Source organism: Falco punctatus (assembly GCF_963210335.1).
Source record: "Falco punctatus genome assembly, contig: scaffold_211, whole genome shotgun sequence".
NCBI classification, from domain to species: Eukaryota; Metazoa; Chordata; class Aves; order Falconiformes; family Falconidae; genus Falco; species Falco punctatus.
The window spans coordinates 53,370-72,088 of record NW_027660102.1 but is presented as its reverse complement, the minus strand read 5'-3'; the positions used below and the strand labels follow the sequence as shown (position 1 = coordinate 72,088).

At 53.7% G+C, this 18,719-nt stretch overlaps 4 long non-coding RNA genes across 8 annotated transcripts; all 4 read left to right on the top strand.

Moving 5' to 3' along the window:
* The first annotated feature begins 1,689 nt into the window (after window positions 1–1,689).
* LOC308057490 lies at window positions 1,690–4,911 on the top strand. Of its 2 annotated transcripts, none has more exons than XR_013925278.1 (6): window positions 1,690–1,822; window positions 2,376–2,524; window positions 3,075–3,138; window positions 3,833–3,928; window positions 4,096–4,245; window positions 4,777–4,911. It is a non-coding gene; the product is annotated as an uncharacterized lncRNA (long non-coding RNA). The 2 variants fall into 2 exon arrangements; XR_013925279.1 differs by having other exon boundaries at window positions 3,075–3,145.
* Window positions 4,912–8,367: 3,456 nt separating this feature from the next.
* On the top strand, window positions 8,368–9,430 carry LOC308057493. 2 transcript variants are annotated; one of them, XR_013925284.1, is made up of 3 exons: window positions 8,368–8,463; window positions 8,631–8,780; window positions 9,312–9,430. It is a non-coding gene; the product is annotated as an uncharacterized lncRNA (long non-coding RNA). The 2 variants fall into 2 exon arrangements; XR_013925285.1 differs by lacking the exon at window positions 9,312–9,430 and adding an exon at window positions 8,879–9,045.
* Window positions 9,431–12,903: 3,473 nt separating this feature from the next.
* On the top strand, window positions 12,904–13,966 carry LOC308057492. Of its 2 annotated transcripts, none has more exons than XR_013925282.1 (3): window positions 12,904–12,999; window positions 13,167–13,316; window positions 13,848–13,966. It is a non-coding gene; the product is annotated as an uncharacterized lncRNA (long non-coding RNA). The 2 variants fall into 2 exon arrangements; XR_013925283.1 differs by lacking the exon at window positions 13,848–13,966 and adding an exon at window positions 13,415–13,581.
* A 3,472-nt stretch (window positions 13,967–17,438) lies between these two features.
* On the top strand, window positions 17,439–18,501 carry LOC308057491. 2 transcript variants are annotated; one of them, XR_013925280.1, is made up of 3 exons: window positions 17,439–17,534; window positions 17,702–17,851; window positions 18,383–18,501. It is a non-coding gene; the product is annotated as an uncharacterized lncRNA (long non-coding RNA). The 2 variants fall into 2 exon arrangements; XR_013925281.1 differs by lacking the exon at window positions 18,383–18,501 and adding an exon at window positions 17,950–18,116.
* Window positions 18,502–18,719: the final 218 nt, after the last annotated feature.

Below are 18,719 nucleotides of genomic sequence, written 5' to 3'. Positions count from 1 at the left end.
TTTTGGAAACGAATGCCAAATAGACGTGGGGAAAGAGCTGGAGAGGTTTATGTCTTGTCTGTCGAATTACCTTCTCTTTAGTGCCCTTACATTTGACAAGAAAAGGTTTCATTGCCTCTTTTATCGTGAAGACAATGTTGCTGGTGTTTTTATAAGGAAAAAAAAAAAAAAAAGTGTATGCCTGGTCTCTCGAGTGATTCTTTTGTTTTTTCTTTTTTTTTTTTTTTTTTTTTTCTCTTTTTCTCTAGACTGGTTGAATTGAATATGTTCACTGGAAGAAGTTGATCCAGCGAGATGTGAAGCCGGGCGACTTGCTAAGGGGCCGTGGGCAGAGTTCCCTTCTCGCTTCCATTCGTCTAATAAAGGGTGCAGTCTGTTAGGTAGACTGGCTGCAGTACCGAAATTTTTTCGCCAGGCGGCAGCAGCGTGGCCGCCCTGCAGAGTAAGGGCAGCGCATGCGCAGACGGGGCTTGAAGCCAAAGGGGGCGTGGTCTGGGGGGAGTAGTCGCGTGGTGATGACGCAATTCCGCTTCTGCGCATGCGCAGAAGAGGTACTGGCAAAACTAAGGGCAGCGCATGCGCAGTGCCGGCTTGAAGCCAAAGGGGGCGTGGTCTCCGGCGGCGTCGCATGCGTATGACGCAATTCCGCTTCTGCGCATGCGCAGAAGAGGTACTGGCAAAACTAAGGGCAGCGCATGCGCAGTGCCGGCTTGAAGCCAAAGGGGGCGTGGTCTCCGGCGGCGTCGCATGCGTATGACGCAATTCCGCTTTTGCGCGTGCGCGGAAACGGCTTGCCCCCTAGGGGCGGGGCTTCGGCCTCGCACGTACGGGTTACGCAGACGGCCCCGGAAGTGGGGTTCATTTCCAGCCCGCGCGGCGCGCCGCCGCGCCCGTGGCGGTGCGGAGCCTTCGCCGGCAGCCTGGAAGACTTTCGGGCCGGGACGTGCGGCGGCGCGCTGGGTGAGCGCTCGGCCTGAGGGCGGGCGGGGGCCGGCGGGCAGCGGCCGAAGGGGGGGGGGGGCGGGCGGCGGGCCGGCGCTCGGCCGCGGCGGGGAGCGCCTGGTGCCGGCGGCGGGCGGGCTGAGGCGGGCGGCCCGGCCCGGCCCGGGACCGGCGGGGCTGCCGGCCGTTCTCGTCTCCCCGGCAGCGACGGTGGTCAGCGGGCTCCTCACGGTGCTGCCTATTTTGGGCTGGGTTTTTTTTTTTGTTTTTTTTTTTTTTTGTCTCTCGGGGCTGCGCCGCTACCTCAGCGAGGAGGCGAGGAGCGGCGGCGGGGCGGCCCCGGTGCTCGCCGCTTGTGGCGGCCTGGCGGGGCCCGGGAGAGGGAGGGGTCGGCCCGCGGCGACCTGCCGCCCCCCCCCCCCCCCCGCCGCCTCTGGGCTGCCCGGGCAGCCGCCGCAGCTCTGCGCGGGGCTTTGTCTTTCCCCCAGCCGCCGGCCTGAGCCGCGGCAGCCGGCTGGGACTGGAAGCGCCCTGCAAGTCTGACGGGGGTATCGCTGCCGTGCATGTTGTCTGCCTGTCTACCGATCGTTCCTGCCTCTTGTTCTGCTGGGGTAATTCCTTTGGGTAACGCGTCGGGCTCCGAATGGAGTGCATCCTGACTTCCTCCTGACCCCTGCGAGACGTTACCGGTGTTTGCCTTCCTCGTGTTTCACAGGGCCTCGGCTGTCGCGTGCGGAGAAGCTGTCAGCCTTGTCAGAAGAGAGCGTGTAGCCAGCAAGCGCGTCGTGGTGCTTCGGGACCAAGCTGATACCGCAGGCGTCCGTCTTTTGTTTGCGAAAAGGGATCGCGAGGAAACGTGCCGGTCTCGGAGGGGGAAGAGGTAGGAGGCAGCTTTCAACCGCTTTTAGGCTTAACTCCTGCGTTCCTGAGAACGGTTCTGGGCTTTGAGGGGTTTGCTTTTGGCTTTTTGCCTTAAGCTCGTCCTCCGTCACCGCTGTCGGCGTGCGCCGAGCCGCTGCTTAGGGAGCGGTGGCGGTACAGGCTGTGTGCGTGCCGACCGTCCTCGAGGCTGTAGCTGTATCCTACCCTAAAAAAAGCTCTCCGTAATACCCTGCTTCCGTTAGGACGCAATTTTCTCGAGTTCCCCCCCCACCACCACCTCAGGGTGATTTTCCCACACGCCTGCAGGCAGCAGGACTAACGTCATCTCCTTTTGCCCGCCTGGGCTCGGACTAAAATCCCTTCCCTGGCTGTTCTTTAGCTTGTACAGCCTTTGAGCCTTCCCTCGGGCCTGGCTGATGGTCCTTTGCCATTTCACCCCGTTCACAGCCAGCGTGAGTTTCGGTACCGACTATGTCAACGAATTTCAGCTGCACGACAAACCTGCTTTTTTGTCAATTAAATTAATCTCAGCCTTTTAATTGCTTTCGAAGGGAACTACGGGAGATCCTGTCGGCGTGGTGGCCTAGCGTAAGCGATGATGGAGAGGCGCATCGGATGTGACCTCCGTGTCAGCTCGGTGTGCCTCAGACAGACTGCATTTGGCACTCCGTGGCGTGCTGCGCAGCTCCAGAAATTCACGGTAGGGGAAAAAAAAGGGGCGAAAATGACAGTCACGTAGAAACACGAGTTGGGAAGAAATGCTGTACGTGAGGTCTTTCCGTTGAGCGAGGCAGCTGGTCTTGCTTGTGGATCTTTGGGGTACGAGCCTGACGCCGAGCAGCTCGTTTTTCATTTGACGTGCCTGGAGTTGTTTTCAAAGGGATGGAAGAGAAGCTTATGAAATAGGATAGGTTACCGAGTCTTCCTAAAACGCTCACGACAGTTACGTAGAAAGCCGAAGCGAAGGACGAGGGAATAAAGTTCTGTGCTTCCTAAGTAAATACGGTACGCTTAAAAGTGATCTCCGTGCAGGGTCCTAGTTGTTTCTGTTTTTAAAATCAGAAAGAAGTTTAAGAAGTCTCAGCGGTTAGTCGTGTGGGAAATAAATGGCTCTTCCGCAAAAAATTCCACGTCAGCGAGGCTCTTTGAACGATTCTTCTCGCAATCGATTCCGACTACAGCCAGTTCATGGTTTAATGTCGAGGTGTGTGCTCGCTCTCCTCTAAAGCAGTATTTCGTTTGCATTTCAGTCCTGTGGGTCATGACAAATTTGGGAAGAACCCGAAGGAAACTTTTCATCCTGGGACACAGAAGGTAGGAGGTGAGTTGTTTTGGGGGTTTGGTTTTTTTGTTTGTTTTGTTTCTGTTTGGTTTTTTTTTTTTGGTTGGTCGGTTGTGGCTTTTTATTCTTCTCTGGAAAAATAAGTCGTTACGTAGAAATGCTAGCGGTTTGTTTCTTTCTGTAGCAGGATAATAAGGAGGAGTAGAGTTACAGGTAGAGAATCGGCTGTCTTTATCAGTTGAAGTGGCTACTTTGAAATTAAAACAAATACAGGAGCACATTAACGGGGGGTTTTGCGCTGTGTCTTCGGTACCGGTGTGCTAAAGATGTTGTTTTGTTTACCGGATTCATTGGCTGTCGAAGAGCGAGAGGTAAATGTAAACTTTTCACTCCTAGCACTCACTCGGTGACGTGTACCGACTGAGGTATCAATTGCTTATTGCAGTGAAAAACTGCGGCGTTTCTGTGCAGCGTCTGAGATCGAAAATCATTTCAGGCACTGGCATAACCTATCGTACTAATAGATGACCAGCTTTAGTAACGTCATCAAAAAATCGTAATCTGTGATGGAAAGCAGAGTCTGAGGCGTCTGCTACTTGAGCATGTAACGGAGCTGGTACGAAGCGTATGTTGCCGTGCGTAGGTCGTGTACAAAAGATGTATCTAACAGTCCTTAGAGGAAACCTTATTTGAGGTCTTTTGTTTGATTGTCTGTTTGTCCTGTAGTTTTTGGTTTTCTTTCTCCGGGACCTGTGAATTTTGAATGTGGAGTCCTGCATGCTAAGGATGGGCAGCTTACAGACGAGGAAACGTTCGGCGCCGGTGAGTTTTTCACCTTTGTCTCGGCTGAGGGTTGCCTAAGGTGTTGAGCTTCACTGCGAGTACAAACATGCACGGTCCTGACCCTCTTAGGCTTGGTCTTGGGAGCCTTGAAGGCTTGTATACCAATCGAATCGTTACACTGAATAAACCGTTCCTTTTTTTTCTAGCGGGCGTTCCCAGAATGAAGCGGTGTGGAGCTGAAGGGGACTACGATTTCAAGGTTGACGGAGCCATTTGGACCGAGTCTTGAAGATCTCTTCGGTGTTTGTTCAAGGAAACTGAGTCTCGAGACAGTCCTCTGGCTCGCTGGCGAAACGGTAGGAAACTGCTTTGTTGATCCTGACGGTGCAGTCTGTTGGAAAGTAAAGATTCCTTGAGAGATCAGAACCACGTCCGTTGTTTCTCTGATTTAAAGGTGAACAGGCCTGTGTCGTTCAAGGAAAGACTCAGCGTTGGTTTTGTTTCTCTGAAACACAAAGTGCCCCATCTAAAGTGATTACAGAGTCTGAGTTGATTTTTCAAAAGCAGAGACTTGTGCCGTTTGCAAACCGCCTGTCGCACTGCTCAAAGACAAAAGACGTTCACCCGAGAAAGTTTTTGGAAACGAATGCCAAATAGACGTGGGGAAAGAGCTGGAGAGGTTTCTGTCTTGTCTGTCGAATTACCTTCTCTTTAGTGCCCTTACATTTGACAAGAAAAGGTTTCATTGCCTCTTTTATCGTGAAGACAATGTTGCTGGTGTTTTTATAAGGAAAAAAAAAAAAAAAAAGTGTATGCCTGGTCTCTCGAGTGATTCTTTTGTTTTTTCTTTTTTTTTTTTTTTTTTTTTTTTTTCTCTTTTTCTCTAGACTGGTGGAATTGAATATGTTCACTGGAAGAAGTTGATCCAGCGAGATGTGAAGCCGGGCGACTTGCTAAGGGGCCGTGGGCAGAGTTCCCTTCTCGCTTCCATTCGTCTAATAAAGGGTGCAGTCTGTTAGGTAGACTGGCTGCAGTACCGAAATTTTTTCGCCAGGCGGCAGCAGCGTGGCCGCCCTGCAGAGTAAGGGCAGCGCATGCGCAGACGGGGCTTGAAGCCAAAGGGGGCGTGGTCTGGGGGAGTAGTCGCGTGGTGATGACGCAATTCCGCTTCTGCGCATGCGCAGAAGAGGTACTGGCAAAACTAAGGGCAGCGCATGCGCAGTGCCGGCTTGAAGCCAAAGGGGGCGTGGTCTCCGGCGACGTCGCATGCGTATGACGCAATTCCGCTTTCGCGCATGCGCAGAAGAGGTACTGGCAAAACTAAGGGCAGCGCATGCGCAGTGCCGGACTGAAGCCAAAGGGGGCGTGGTCTCCGGCGACGTCGCATGCGTATGACGCAATTCCGCTTTTGCGCGTGCGCGGAAACGGCTTGCCCCCTAGGGGCGGGGCTTCGGCCTCGCACGTACGGGTTACGCAGACGGCCCCGGAAGTGGGGTTCATTTCAAGCCCGCGCGGCGCGCCGCCGCGCCCGTGGCGGTGCGGAGCCTTCGCCGGCAGCCTGGAAGACTTTCGGGCCGGGACGTGCGGCGGCGCGCTGGGTGAGCGCTCGGCCTGAGGGCGGGCGGGCGGGCGGGCGGGGGCCGGCGGGCAGCGGCCGAAGCGGGGGGGGCGGGGCGGGGGATGCGGCGGGCCGGCGCTCGGCCGCGGCGGGGAGCGCCTGGTGCCGGCGGCGGGCGGGCTGAGGCGGGCGGCCCGGCCCGGGACCGGCGGGGCTGCCGGCCGTTCTCGTCTCCCCGGCAGCGACGGTGGTCAGCGGGCTCCTCACGGTGCTGCCTATTTTGGGCTGGGTTTTTTTTTTTTTTTTTTTTTTTTTGTCTGTCGGGGCTGCGCCGCTACCTCAGCGAGGAGGCGAGGAGCGGCGGCGGGGCGGCCCCGGTGCTCGCCGCTTGTGGCGGCCTGGCGGGGCCCGGGAGAGGGAGGGGTCGGCCCGCGGCGACCTGCCGCCCCCCCCCCCCCCCCCGCCGCCTCTGGGCTGCCCGGGCAGCCGCCGCAGCTCTGCGCGGGGCTTTGTCTTTCCCCCAGCCGCCGGCCTGAGCCGCGGCAGCGGGCTGGGACTGGAAGCGCCCTGCAAGTCTGACGGGGGTATCGCTGCCGTGCATGTGGTCTGCCTGTCTACCGATCGTTCCTGCCTCTTGTTCTGCTGGGGTAATTCCTTTGGGTAACGCGTCGGGCTCCGAATGGAGTGCATCCTGACTTCCTCCTGACCCCTGCGAGACGTTACCGGTGTTTGCCTTCCTCGTGTTTCACAGGGCCTCGGCTGTCGCGTGCGGAGAAGCTGTCAGCCTTGTCAGAAGAGAGCGTGTAGCCAGCAAGCGCGTCGTGGTGCTTCGGGACCAAGCTGATACCGCAGGCGTCCGTCTTTTGTTTGCGAAAAGGGATCGCGAGGAAACGTGCCGGTCTCGGAGGGGGAAGAGGTAGGAGGCAGCTTTCAACCGCTTTTAGGCTTAACTCCTGTGTTCCTGAGAACGGTTCTGGGCTTTGAGGGGTTTGCTTTTGGCTTTTTGCCTTAAGCTCGTCCTCCGTCACCGCTGTCGGCGTGCGCCGAGCCGCTGCTTAGGGAGCGGTGGCGGTACAGGCTGTGTGCGTGCCGACCGTCCTCGAGGCTGTAGCTGTATCCTACCCTAAAAAAAGCTCTCCGTAATACCCTGCTTCCGTTAGGACGCAATTTTCTCGAGCTCCCCCCCCACCCCGGGGTGATTTTCCCACACGCCTGCAGGCAGCAGGACTAACGTCATCTCCTTTTGCCCGCCTGGGCTCGGACTAAAATCCCTTCCCTGGCTGTTCTTTAGCTTGTACAGCCTTTGAGCCTTCCCTCGGGCCTGGCTGATGGTCCTTTGCCATTTCACCCCGTTCACAGCCAGCGTGAGTTTCGGTACCGACTATGTCAACGAATTTCAGCTGCACGACAAACCTGCTTTTTTGTCAATTAAATTAATCTCAGCCTTTTAATTGCTTTCGAAGGGAACTACGGGAGATCCTGTCGGCGTGGTGGCCTAGCGTAAGCGATGATGGAGAGGCGCATCGGATGTGACCTCCGTGTCAGCTCGGTGTGCCTCAGACAGACTGCATTTGGCACTCCGTGGCGTGCTGCGCAGCTCCAGAAATTCACGGTAGGGGAAAAAAAAGGGGCGAAAATGACAGTCACGTAGAAACACGAGTTGGGAAGAAATGCTGTACGTGAGGTCTTTCCGTTGAGCGAGGCAGCTGGTCTTGCTTGTGGATCTTTGGGGTACGAGCCTGACGCCGAGCAGCTCGTTTTTCATTTGACGTGCCTGGAGTTGTTTTCAAAGGGATGGAAGAGAAGCTTATGAAATAGGATAGGTTACCGAGTCTTCCTAAAACGCTCACGACAGTTACGTAGAAAGCCGAAGCGAAGGACGAGGGAATAAAGTTCTGTGCTTCCTAAGTAAATACGGTACGCTTAAAAGTGATCTCCGTGCAGGGTCCTAGTTGTTTCTGTTTTTAAAATCAGAAAGAAGTTTAAGAAGTCTCAGCGGTTAGTCGTGTGGGAAATAAATGGCTCTTCCGCAAAAAATTCCACGTCAGCGAGGCTCTTTGAACGATTCTTCTCGCAATCGATTCCGACTACAGCCAGTTCATGGTTTAATGTCGAGGTGTGTGCTCGCTCTCCTCTAAAGCAGTATTTCGTTTGCATTTCAGTCCTGTGGGTCATGACAAATTTGGGAAGAACCCGAAGGAAACTTTTCATCCTGGGACACAGAAGGTAGGAGGTGAGTTGTTTTGGGGGTTTTTTTTTTTTGTTTGTTTTGTTTCTGTTTGGTTTTTTTTTTTTGGTTGGTCGGTTGTGGCTTTTTATTCTTCTCTGGAAAAATAAGTCGTTACGTAGAAATGCTAGCGGTTTGTTTCTTTCTGTAGCAGGATAATAAGGAGGAGTAGAGTTACAGGTAGAGAATCGGCTGTCTTTATCAGTTGAAGTGGCTACTTTGAAATTAAAACAAATACAGGAGCACATTAACGGGGGGTTTTGCGCTGTGTCTTCGGTACCGGTGTGCTAAAGATGTTGTTTTGTTTACCGGATTCATTGGCTGTCGAAGAGCGAGAGGTAAATGTAAACTTTTCACTCCTAGCACTCACTCGGTGACGTGTACCGACTGAGGTATCAATTGCTTATTGCAGTGAAAAACTGCGGCGTTTCTGTGCAGCGTCTGAGATCGAAAATCATTTCAGGCACTGGCATAACCTATCGTACTAATAGATGACCAGCTTTAGTAACGTCATCAAAAAATCGTAATCTGTGATGGAAAGCAGAGTCTGAGGCGTCTGCTACTTGAGCATGTAACGGAGCTGGTACGAAGCGTATGTTGCCGTGCGTAGGTCGTGTACAAAAGATGTATCTAACAGTCCTTAGAGGAAACCTTATTTGAGGTCTTTTGTTTGATTGTCTGTTTGTCCTGTAGTTTTTGGTTTTCTTTCTCCGGGACCTGTGAATTTTGAATGTGGAGTCCTGCATGCTAAGGATGGGCAGCTTACAGACGAGGAAACGTTCGGCGCCGGTGAGTTTTTCACCGTTGTCTCGGCTGAGGGTTGCCTAAGGTGTTGAGCTTCACTGCGAGTACAAACATGCACGGTCCTGACCCTCTTAGGCTTGGTCTTGGGAGCCTTGAAGGCTTGTATACCAATCGAATCGTTACACTGAATAAACTGTTTCTTTTTTTTCTAGCGGGCGTTCCCAGAATGAAGCGGTGTGGAGCTGAAGGGGACTACGATTTCAAGGTTGACGGAGCCATTTGGACCGAGTCTTGAAGATCTCTTCGGTGTTTGTTCAAGGAAACTTAGTCTCGAGACAGTCCTCTGGCTCGCTGGCGAAACGGTAGGAAACTGCTTTGTTGATCCTGACGGTGCAGTCTGTTGGAAAGTACAGATTCCTTGAGGGATCAGAACCACGTCCGTTGTTTCTCTGATTTAAAGGTGAACAGGCCTGTGTCGTTCAAGGGAAGACTCAGCGTTGGTTTTGTTTCTCTGAAACACAAAGTGCCCCATCTAAAGTGATTACAGAGTCTGAGTTGATTTTTCAAAAGCAGAGACTTGTGCCGTTTGCAAACCGCCTGTCGCACTGCTCAAAGACAAAAGACGTTCACCCGAGAAAGTTTTTGGAAACGAATGCCAAATAGACGTGGGGAAAGAGCTGGAGAGGTTTCTGTCTTGTCTGTCGAATTACCTTCTCTTTAGTGCCCTTACATTTGACAAGAAAAGGTTTCATTGCCTCTTTTATCGTGAAGACAATGTTGCTGGTGTTTTTATAAGGAAAAAAAAAAAAAAAAAGTGTATGCCTGGTCTCTCGAGTGATTCTTTTGTTTTTTCTTTTTTTTTTTTTTTTTTTTTTTTTTCTCTTTTTCTCTAGACTGGTGGAATTGAATATGTTCACTGGAAGAAGTTGATCCAGCGAGATGTGAAGCCGGGCGACTTGCTAAGGGGCCGTGGGCAGAGTTCCCTTCTCGCTTCCATTCGTCTAATAAAGGGTGCAGTCTGTTAGGTAGACTGGCTGCAGTACCGAAATTTTTTCGCCAGGCGGCAGCAGCGTGGCCGCCCTGCAGAGTAAGGGCAGCGCATGCGCAGACGGGGCTTGAAGCCAAAGGGGGCGTGGTCTGGGGGAGTAGTCGCGTGGTGATGACGCAATTCCGCTTCTGCGCATGCGCAGAAGAGGTACTGGCAAAACTAAGGGCAGCGCATGCGCAGTGCCGGCTTGAAGCCAAAGGGGGCGTGGTCTCCGGCGACGTCGCATGCGTATGACGCAATTCCGCTTTCGCGCATGCGCAGAAGAGGTACTGGCAAAACTAAGGGCAGCGCATGCGCAGTGCCGGACTGAAGCCAAAGGGGGCGTGGTCTCCGGCGACGTCGCATGCGTATGACGCAATTCCGCTTTTGCGCGTGCGCGGAAACGGCTTGCCCCCTAGGGGCGGGGCTTCGGCCTCGCACGTACGGGTTACGCAGACGGCCCCGGAAGTGGGGTTCATTTCAAGCCCGCGCGGCGCGCCGCCGCGCCCGTGGCGGTGCGGAGCCTTCGCCGGCAGCCTGGAAGACTTTCGGGCCGGGACGTGCGGCGGCGCGCTGGGTGAGCGCTCGGCCTGAGGGCGGGCGGGCGGGCGGGCGGGGGCCGGCGGGCAGCGGCCGAAGCGGGGGGGGCGGGGCGGGGGATGCGGCGGGCCGGCGCTCGGCCGCGGCGGGGAGCGCCTGGTGCCGGCGGCGGGCGGGCTGAGGCGGGCGGCCCGGCCCGGGACCGGCGGGGCTGCCGGCCGTTCTCGTCTCCCCGGCAGCGACGGTGGTCAGCGGGCTCCTCACGGTGCTGCCTATTTTGGGCTGGGTTTTTTTTTTTTTTTTTTTTTTTTTGTCTGTCGGGGCTGCGCCGCTACCTCAGCGAGGAGGCGAGGAGCGGCGGCGGGGCGGCCCCGGTGCTCGCCGCTTGTGGCGGCCTGGCGGGGCCCGGGAGAGGGAGGGGTCGGCCCGCGGCGACCTGCCGCCCCCCCCCCCCCCCCCGCCGCCTCTGGGCTGCCCGGGCAGCCGCCGCAGCTCTGCGCGGGGCTTTGTCTTTCCCCCAGCCGCCGGCCTGAGCCGCGGCAGCGGGCTGGGACTGGAAGCGCCCTGCAAGTCTGACGGGGGTATCGCTGCCGTGCATGTGGTCTGCCTGTCTACCGATCGTTCCTGCCTCTTGTTCTGCTGGGGTAATTCCTTTGGGTAACGCGTCGGGCTCCGAATGGAGTGCATCCTGACTTCCTCCTGACCCCTGCGAGACGTTACCGGTGTTTGCCTTCCTCGTGTTTCACAGGGCCTCGGCTGTCGCGTGCGGAGAAGCTGTCAGCCTTGTCAGAAGAGAGCGTGTAGCCAGCAAGCGCGTCGTGGTGCTTCGGGACCAAGCTGATACCGCAGGCGTCCGTCTTTTGTTTGCGAAAAGGGATCGCGAGGAAACGTGCCGGTCTCGGAGGGGGAAGAGGTAGGAGGCAGCTTTCAACCGCTTTTAGGCTTAACTCCTGTGTTCCTGAGAACGGTTCTGGGCTTTGAGGGGTTTGCTTTTGGCTTTTTGCCTTAAGCTCGTCCTCCGTCACCGCTGTCGGCGTGCGCCGAGCCGCTGCTTAGGGAGCGGTGGCGGTACAGGCTGTGTGCGTGCCGACCGTCCTCGAGGCTGTAGCTGTATCCTACCCTAAAAAAAGCTCTCCGTAATACCCTGCTTCCGTTAGGACGCAATTTTCTCGAGTTCCCCCCCCCACCCCGGGGTGATTTTCCCACACGCCTGCAGGCAGCAGGACTAACGTCATCTCCTTTTGCCCGCCTGGGCTCGGACTAAAATCCCTTCCCTGGCTGTTCTTTAGCTTGTACAGCCTTTGAGCCTTCCCTCGGGCCTGGCTGATGGTCCTTTGCCATTTCACCCCGTTCACAGCCAGCGTGAGTTTCGGTACCGACTATGTCAACGAATTTCAGCTGCACGACAAACCTGCTTTTTTGTCAATTAAATTAATCTCAGCCTTTTAATTGCTTTCGAAGGGAACTACGGGAGATCCTGTCGGCGTGGTGGCCTAGCGTAAGCGATGATGGAGAGGCGCATCGGATGTGACCTCCGTGTCAGCTCGGTGTGCCTCAGACAGACTGCATTTGGCACTCCGTGGCGTGCTGCGCAGCTCCAGAAATTCACGGTAGGGGAAAAAAAAGGGGCGAAAATGACAGTCACGTAGAAACACGAGTTGGGAAGAAATGCTGTACGTGAGGTCTTTCCGTTGAGCGAGGCAGCTGGTCTTGCTTGTGGATCTTTGGGGTACGAGCCTGACGCCGAGCAGCTCGTTTTTCATTTGACGTGCCTGGAGTTGTTTTCAAAGGGATGGAAGAGAAGCTTATGAAATAGGATAGGTTACCGAGTCTTCCTAAAACGCTCACGACAGTTACGTAGAAAGCCGAAGCGAAGGACGAGGGAATAAAGTTCTGTGCTTCCTAAGTAAATACGGTACGCTTAAAAGTGATCTCCGTGCAGGGTCCTAGTTGTTTCTGTTTTTAAAATCAGAAAGAAGTTTAAGAAGTCTCAGCGGTTAGTCGTGTGGGAAATAAATGGCTCTTCCGCAAAAAATTCCACGTCAGCGAGGCTCTTTGAACGATTCTTCTCGCAATCGATTCCGACTACAGCCAGTTCATGGTTTAATGTCGAGGTGTGTGCTCGCTCTCCTCTAAAGCAGTATTTCGTTTGCATTTCAGTCCTGTGGGTCATGACAAATTTGGGAAGAACCCGAAGGAAACTTTTCATCCTGGGACACAGAAGGTAGGAGGTGAGTTGTTTTGGGGGTTTTTTTTTTTTGTTTGTTTTGTTTCTGTTTGGTTTTTTTTTTTTGGTTGGTCGGTTGTGGCTTTTTATTCTTCTCTGGAAAAATAAGTCGTTACGTAGAAATGCTAGCGGTTTGTTTCTTTCTGTAGCAGGATAATAAGGAGGAGTAGAGTTACAGGTAGAGAATCGGCTGTCTTTATCAGTTGAAGTGGCTACTTTGAAATTAAAACAAATACAGGAGCACATTAACGGGGGGTTTTGCGCTGTGTCTTCGGTACCGGTGTGCTAAAGATGTTGTTTTGTTTACCGGATTCATTGGCTGTCGAAGAGCGAGAGGTAAATGTAAACTTTTCACTCCTAGCACTCACTCGGTGACGTGTACCGACTGAGGTATCAATTGCTTATTGCAGTGAAAAACTGCGGCGTTTCTGTGCAGCGTCTGAGATCGAAAATCATTTCAGGCACTGGCATAACCTATCGTACTAATAGATGACCAGCTTTAGTAACGTCATCAAAAAATCGTAATCTGTGATGGAAAGCAGAGTCTGAGGCGTCTGCTACTTGAGCATGTAACGGAGCTGGTACGAAGCGTATGTTGCCGTGCGTAGGTCGTGTACAAAAGATGTATCTAACAGTCCTTAGAGGAAACCTTATTTGAGGTCTTTTGTTTGATTGTCTGTTTGTCCTGTAGTTTTTGGTTTTCTTTCTCCGGGACCTGTGAATTTTGAATGTGGAGTCCTGCATGCTAAGGATGGGCAGCTTACAGACGAGGAAACGTTCGGCGCCGGTGAGTTTTTCACCGTTGTCTCGGCTGAGGGTTGCCTAAGGTGTTGAGCTTCACTGCGAGTACAAACATGCACGGTCCTGACCCTCTTAGGCTTGGTCTTGGGAGCCTTGAAGGCTTGTATACCAATCGAATCGTTACACTGAATAAACTGTTTCTTTTTTTTCTAGCGGGCGTTCCCAGAATGAAGCGGTGTGGAGCTGAAGGGGACTACGATTTCAAGGTTGACGGAGCCATTTGGACCGAGTCTTGAAGATCTCTTCGGTGTTTGTTCAAGGAAACTTAGTCTCGAGACAGTCCTCTGGCTCGCTGGCGAAACGGTAGGAAACTGCTTTGTTGATCCTGACGGTGCAGTCTGTTGGAAAGTACAGATTCCTTGAGGGATCAGAACCACGTCCGTTGTTTCTCTGATTTAAAGGTGAACAGGCCTGTGTCGTTCAAGGGAAGACTCAGCGTTGGTTTTGTTTCTCTGAAACACAAAGTGCCCCATCTAAAGTGATTACAGAGTCTGAGTTGATTTTTCAAAAGCAGAGACTTGTGCCGTTTGCAAACCGCCTGTCGCACTGCTCAAAGACAAAAGACGTTCACCCGAGAAAGTTTTTGGAAACGAATGCCAAATAGACGTGGGGAAAGAGCTGGAGAGGTTTCTGTCTTGTCTGTCGAATTACCTTCTCTTTAGTGCCCTTACATTTGACAAGAAAAGGTTTCATTGCCTCTTTTATCGTGAAGACAATGTTGCTGGTGTTTTTATAAGGAAAAAAAAAAAAAAAAAGTGTATGCCTGGTCTCTCGAGTGATTCTTTTGTTTTTTCTTTTTTTTTTTTTTTTTTTTTTTTTTCTCTTTTTCTCTAGACTGGTGGAATTGAATATGTTCACTGGAAGAAGTTGATCCAGCGAGATGTGAAGCCGGGCGACTTGCTAAGGGGCCGTGGGCAGAGTTCCCTTCTCGCTTCCATTCGTCTAATAAAGGGTGCAGTCTGTTAGGTAGACTGGCTGCAGTACCGAAATTTTTTCGCCAGGCGGCAGCAGCGTGGCCGCCCTGCAGAGTAAGGGCAGCGCATGCGCAGACGGGGCTTGAAGCCAAAGGGGGCGTGGTCTGGGGGAGTAGTCGCGTGGTGATGACGCAATTCCGCTTCTGCGCATGCGCAGAAGAGGTACTGGCAAAACTAAGGGCAGCGCATGCGCAGTGCCGGCTTGAAGCCAAAGGGGGCGTGGTCTCCGGCGACGTCGCATGCGTATGACGCAATTCCGCTTTCGCGCATGCGCAGAAGAGGTACTGGCAAAACTAAGGGCAGCGCATGCGCAGTGCCGGACTGAAGCCAAAGGGGGCGTGGTCTCCGGCGACGTCGCATGCGTATGACGCAATTCCGCTTTTGCGCGTGCGCGGAAACGGCTTGCCCCCTAGGGGCGGGGCTTCGGCCTCGCACGTACGGGTTACGCAGACGGCCCCGGAAGTGGGGTTCATTTCAAGCCCGCGCGGCGCGCCGCCGCGCCCGTGGCGGTGCGGAGCCTTCGCCGGCAGCCTGGAAGACTTTCGGGCCGGGACGTGCGGCGGCGCGCTGGGTGAGCGCTCGGCCTGAGGGCGGGCGGGCGGGCGGGCGGGGGCCGGCGGGCAGCGGCCGAAGCGGGGGGGGCGGGGCGGGGGATGCGGCGGGCCGGCGCTCGGCCGCGGCGGGGAGCGCCTGGTGCCGGCGGCGGGCGGGCTGAGGCGGGCGGCCCGGCCCGGGACCGGCGGGGCTGCCGGCCGTTCTCGTCTCCCCGGCAGCGACGGTGGTCAGCGGGCTCCTCACGGTGCTGCCTATTTTGGGCTGGGTTTTTTTTTTTTTTTTTTTTTTTTTGTCTGTCGGGGCTGCGCCGCTACCTCAGCGAGGAGGCGAGGAGCGGCGGCGGGGCGGCCCCGGTGCTCGCCGCTTGTGGCGGCCTGGCGGGGCCCGGGAGAGGGAGGGGTCGGCCCGCGGCGACCTGCCGCCCCCCCCCCCCCCCCCGCCGCCTCTGGGCTGCCCGGGCAGCCGCCGCAGCTCTGCGCGGGGCTTTGTCTTTCCCCCAGCCGCCGGCCTGAGCCGCGGCAGCGGGCTGGGACTGGAAGCGCCCTGCAAGTCTGACGGGGGTATCGCTGCCGTGCATGTGGTCTGCCTGTCTACCGATCGTTCCTGCCTCTTGTTCTGCTGGGGTAATTCCTTTGGGTAACGCGTCGGGCTCCGAATGGAGTGCATCCTGACTTCCTCCTGACCCCTGCGAGACGTTACCGGTGTTTGCCTTCCTCGTGTTTCACAGGGCCTCGGCTGTCGCGTGCGGAGAAGCTGTCAGCCTTGTCAGAAGAGAGCGTGTAGCCAGCAAGCGCGTCGTGGTGCTTCGGGACCAAGCTGATACCGCAGGCGTCCGTCTTTTGTTTGCGAAAAGGGATCGCGAGGAAACGTGCCGGTCTCGGAGGGGGAAGAGGTAGGAGGCAGCTTTCAACCGCTTTTAGGCTTAACTCCTGTGTTCCTGAGAACGGTTCTGGGCTTTGAGGGGTTTGCTTTTGGCTTTTTGCCTTAAGCTCGTCCTCCGTCACCGCTGTCGGCGTGCGCCGAGCCGCTGCTTAGGGAGCGGTGGCGGTACAGGCTGTGTGCGTGCCGACCGTCCTCGAGGCTGTAGCTGTATCCTACCCTAAAAAAAGCTCTCCGTAATACCCTGCTTCCGTTAGGACGCAATTTTCTCGAGCTCCCCCCCCACCCCGGGGTGATTTTCCCACACGCCTGCAGGCAGCAGGACTAACGTCATCTCCTTTTGCCCGCCTGGGCTCGGACTAAAATCCCTTCCCTGGCTGTTCTTTAGCTTGTACAGCCTTTGAGCCTTCCCTCGGGCCTGGCTGATGGTCCTTTGCCATTTCACCCCGTTCACAGCCAGCGTGAGTTTCGGTACCGACTATGTCAACGAATTTCAGCTGCACGACAAACCTGCTTTTTTGTCAATTAAATTAATCTCAGCCTTTTAATTGCTTTCGAAGGGAACTACGGGAGATCCTGTCGGCGTGGTGGCCTAGCGTAAGCGATGATGGAGAGGCGCATCGGATGTGACCTCCGTGTCAGCTCGGTGTGCCTCAGACAGACTGCATTTGGCACTCCGTGGCGTGCTGCGCAGCTCCAGAAATTCACGGTAGGGGAAAAAAAAGGGGCGAAAATGACAGTCACGTAGAAACACGAGTTGGGAAGAAATGCTGTACGTGAGGTCTTTCCGTTGAGCGAGGCAGCTGGTCTTGCTTGTGGATCTTTGGGGTACGAGCCTGACGCCGAGCAGCTCGTTTTTCATTTGACGTGCCTGGAGTTGTTTTCAAAGGGATGGAAGAGAAGCTTATGAAATAGGATAGGTTACCGAGTCTTCCTAAAACGCTCACGACAGTTACGTAGAAAGCCGAAGCGAAGGACGAGGGAATAAAGTTCTGTGCTTCCTAAGTAAATACGGTACGCTTAAAAGTGATCTCCGTGCAGGGTCCTAGTTGTTTCTGTTTTTAAAATCAGAAAGAAGTTTAAGAAGTCTCAGCGGTTAGTCGTGTGGGAAATAAATGGCTCTTCCGCAAAAAATTCCACGTCAGCGAGGCTCTTTGAACGATTCTTCTCGCAATCGATTCCGACTACAGCCAGTTCATGGTTTAATGTCGAGGTGTGTGCTCGCTCTCCTCTAAAGCAGTATTTCGTTTGCATTTCAGTCCTGTGGGTCATGACAAATTTGGGAAGAACCCGAAGGAAACTTTTCATCCTGGGACACAGAAGGTAGGAGGTGAGTTGTTTTGGGGGTTTTTTTTTTTTGTTTGTTTTGTTTCTGTTTGGTTTTTTTTTTTTGGTTGGTCGGTTGTGGCTTTTTATTCTTCTCTGGAAAAATAAGTCGTTACGTAGAAATGCTAGCGGTTTGTTTCTTTCTGTAGCAGGATAATAAGGAGGAGTAGAGTTACAGGTAGAGAATCGGCTGTCTTTATCAGTTGAAGTGGCTACTTTGAAATTAAAACAAATACAGGAGCACATTAACGGGGGGTTTTGCGCTGTGTCTTCGGTACCGGTGTGCTAAAGATGTTGTTTTGTTTACCGGATTCATTGGCTGTCGAAGAGCGAGAGGTAAATGTAAACTTTTCACTCCTAGCACTCACTCGGTGACGTGTACCGACTGAGGTATCAATTGCTTATTGCAGTGAAAAACTGCGGCGTTTCTGTGCAGCGTCTGAGATCGAAAATCATTTCAGGCACTGGCATAACCTATCGTACTAATAGATGACCAGCTTTAGTAACGTCATCAAAAAATCGTAATCTGTGATGGAAAGCAGAGTCTGAGGCGTCTGCTACTTGAGCATGTAACGGAGCTGGTACGAAGCGTATGTTGCCGTGCGTAGGTCGTGTACAAAAGATGTATCTAACAGTCCTTAGAGGAAACCTTATTTGAGGTCTTTTGTTTGATTGTCTGTTTGTCCTGTAGTTTTTGGTTTTCTTTCTCCGGGACCTGTGAATTTTGAATGTGGAGTCCTGCATGCTAAGGATGGGCAGCTTACAGACGAGGAAACGTTCGGCGCCGGTGAGTTTTTCACCGTTGTCTCGGCTGAGGGTTGCCTAAGGTGTTGAGCTTCACTGCGAGTACAAACATGCACGGTCCTGACCCTCTTAGGCTTGGTCTTGGGAGCCTTGAAGGCTTGTATACCAATCGAATCGTTACACTGAATAAACTGTTTCTTTTTTTTCTAGCGGGCGTTCCCAGAATGAAGCGGTGTGGAGCTGAAGGGGACTACGATTTCAAGGTTGACGGAGCCATTTGGACCGAGTCTTGAAGATCTCTTCGGTGTTTGTTCAAGGAAACTTAGTCTCGAGACAGTCCTCTGGCTCGCTGGCGAAACGGTAGGAAACTGCTTTGTTGATCCTGACGGTGCAGTCTGTTGGAAAGTACAGATTCCTTGAGGGATCAGAACCACGTCCGTTGTTTCTCTGATTTAAAGGTGAACAGGCCTGTGTCGTTCAAGGGAAGACTCAGCGTTGGTTTTGTTTCTCTGAAACACAAAGTGCCCCATCTAAAGTGATTACAGAGTCTGAGTTGATTTTTCAAAAGCAGAGACTTGTGCCGTTTGCAAACCGCCTGTCGCACTGCTCAAAGACAAAAGACGTTCACCCGAGAAAGTTTTTGGAAACGAATGCCAAATAGACGTGGGGAAAGAGCTGGAGAGGTTTCTGTCTTGTCTGTCGAATTACCTTCTCTTTAGTGCCCTTACATTTGACAAGAAAAGGTTTCATTGCCTCTTTTATCGTGAAGACAATGTTGCTGGTGTTTTTATAAGGAAAAAAAAAAAAAAAAAGTGTATGCCTGGTCTCTCGAGTGATTCTTTTGTTTTTTCTTTTTTTTTTTTTTTTTTTTTTTTTTCTCTTTTTCTCTAGACTGGTGGAATTGAATATGTTCACTGGAAGAAGTTGATCCAGCGAGATGTGAAGCCGGGCGACTTGCTAAGGGGCCGTGGGCAGAGTTCCCTTCTCGCTTCCATTCGTCTAATAAAGGGTGCAGTCTGTTAGGTAGACTGGCTGCAGTACCGAAATTTTTTCGCCAGGCGGCAGCAGCGTGGCCGCCCTGCAGAGTAAGGGCAGCGCATGCGCAGACGGGGCTTGAAGCCAAAGGGGGCGTGGTCTGGGGGAGTAGTCGCGTGGTGATGACGCAATTCCGCTTCTGCGCATGCGCAGAAGAGGTACTGGCAAAACTAAGGGCAGCGCATGCGCAGTG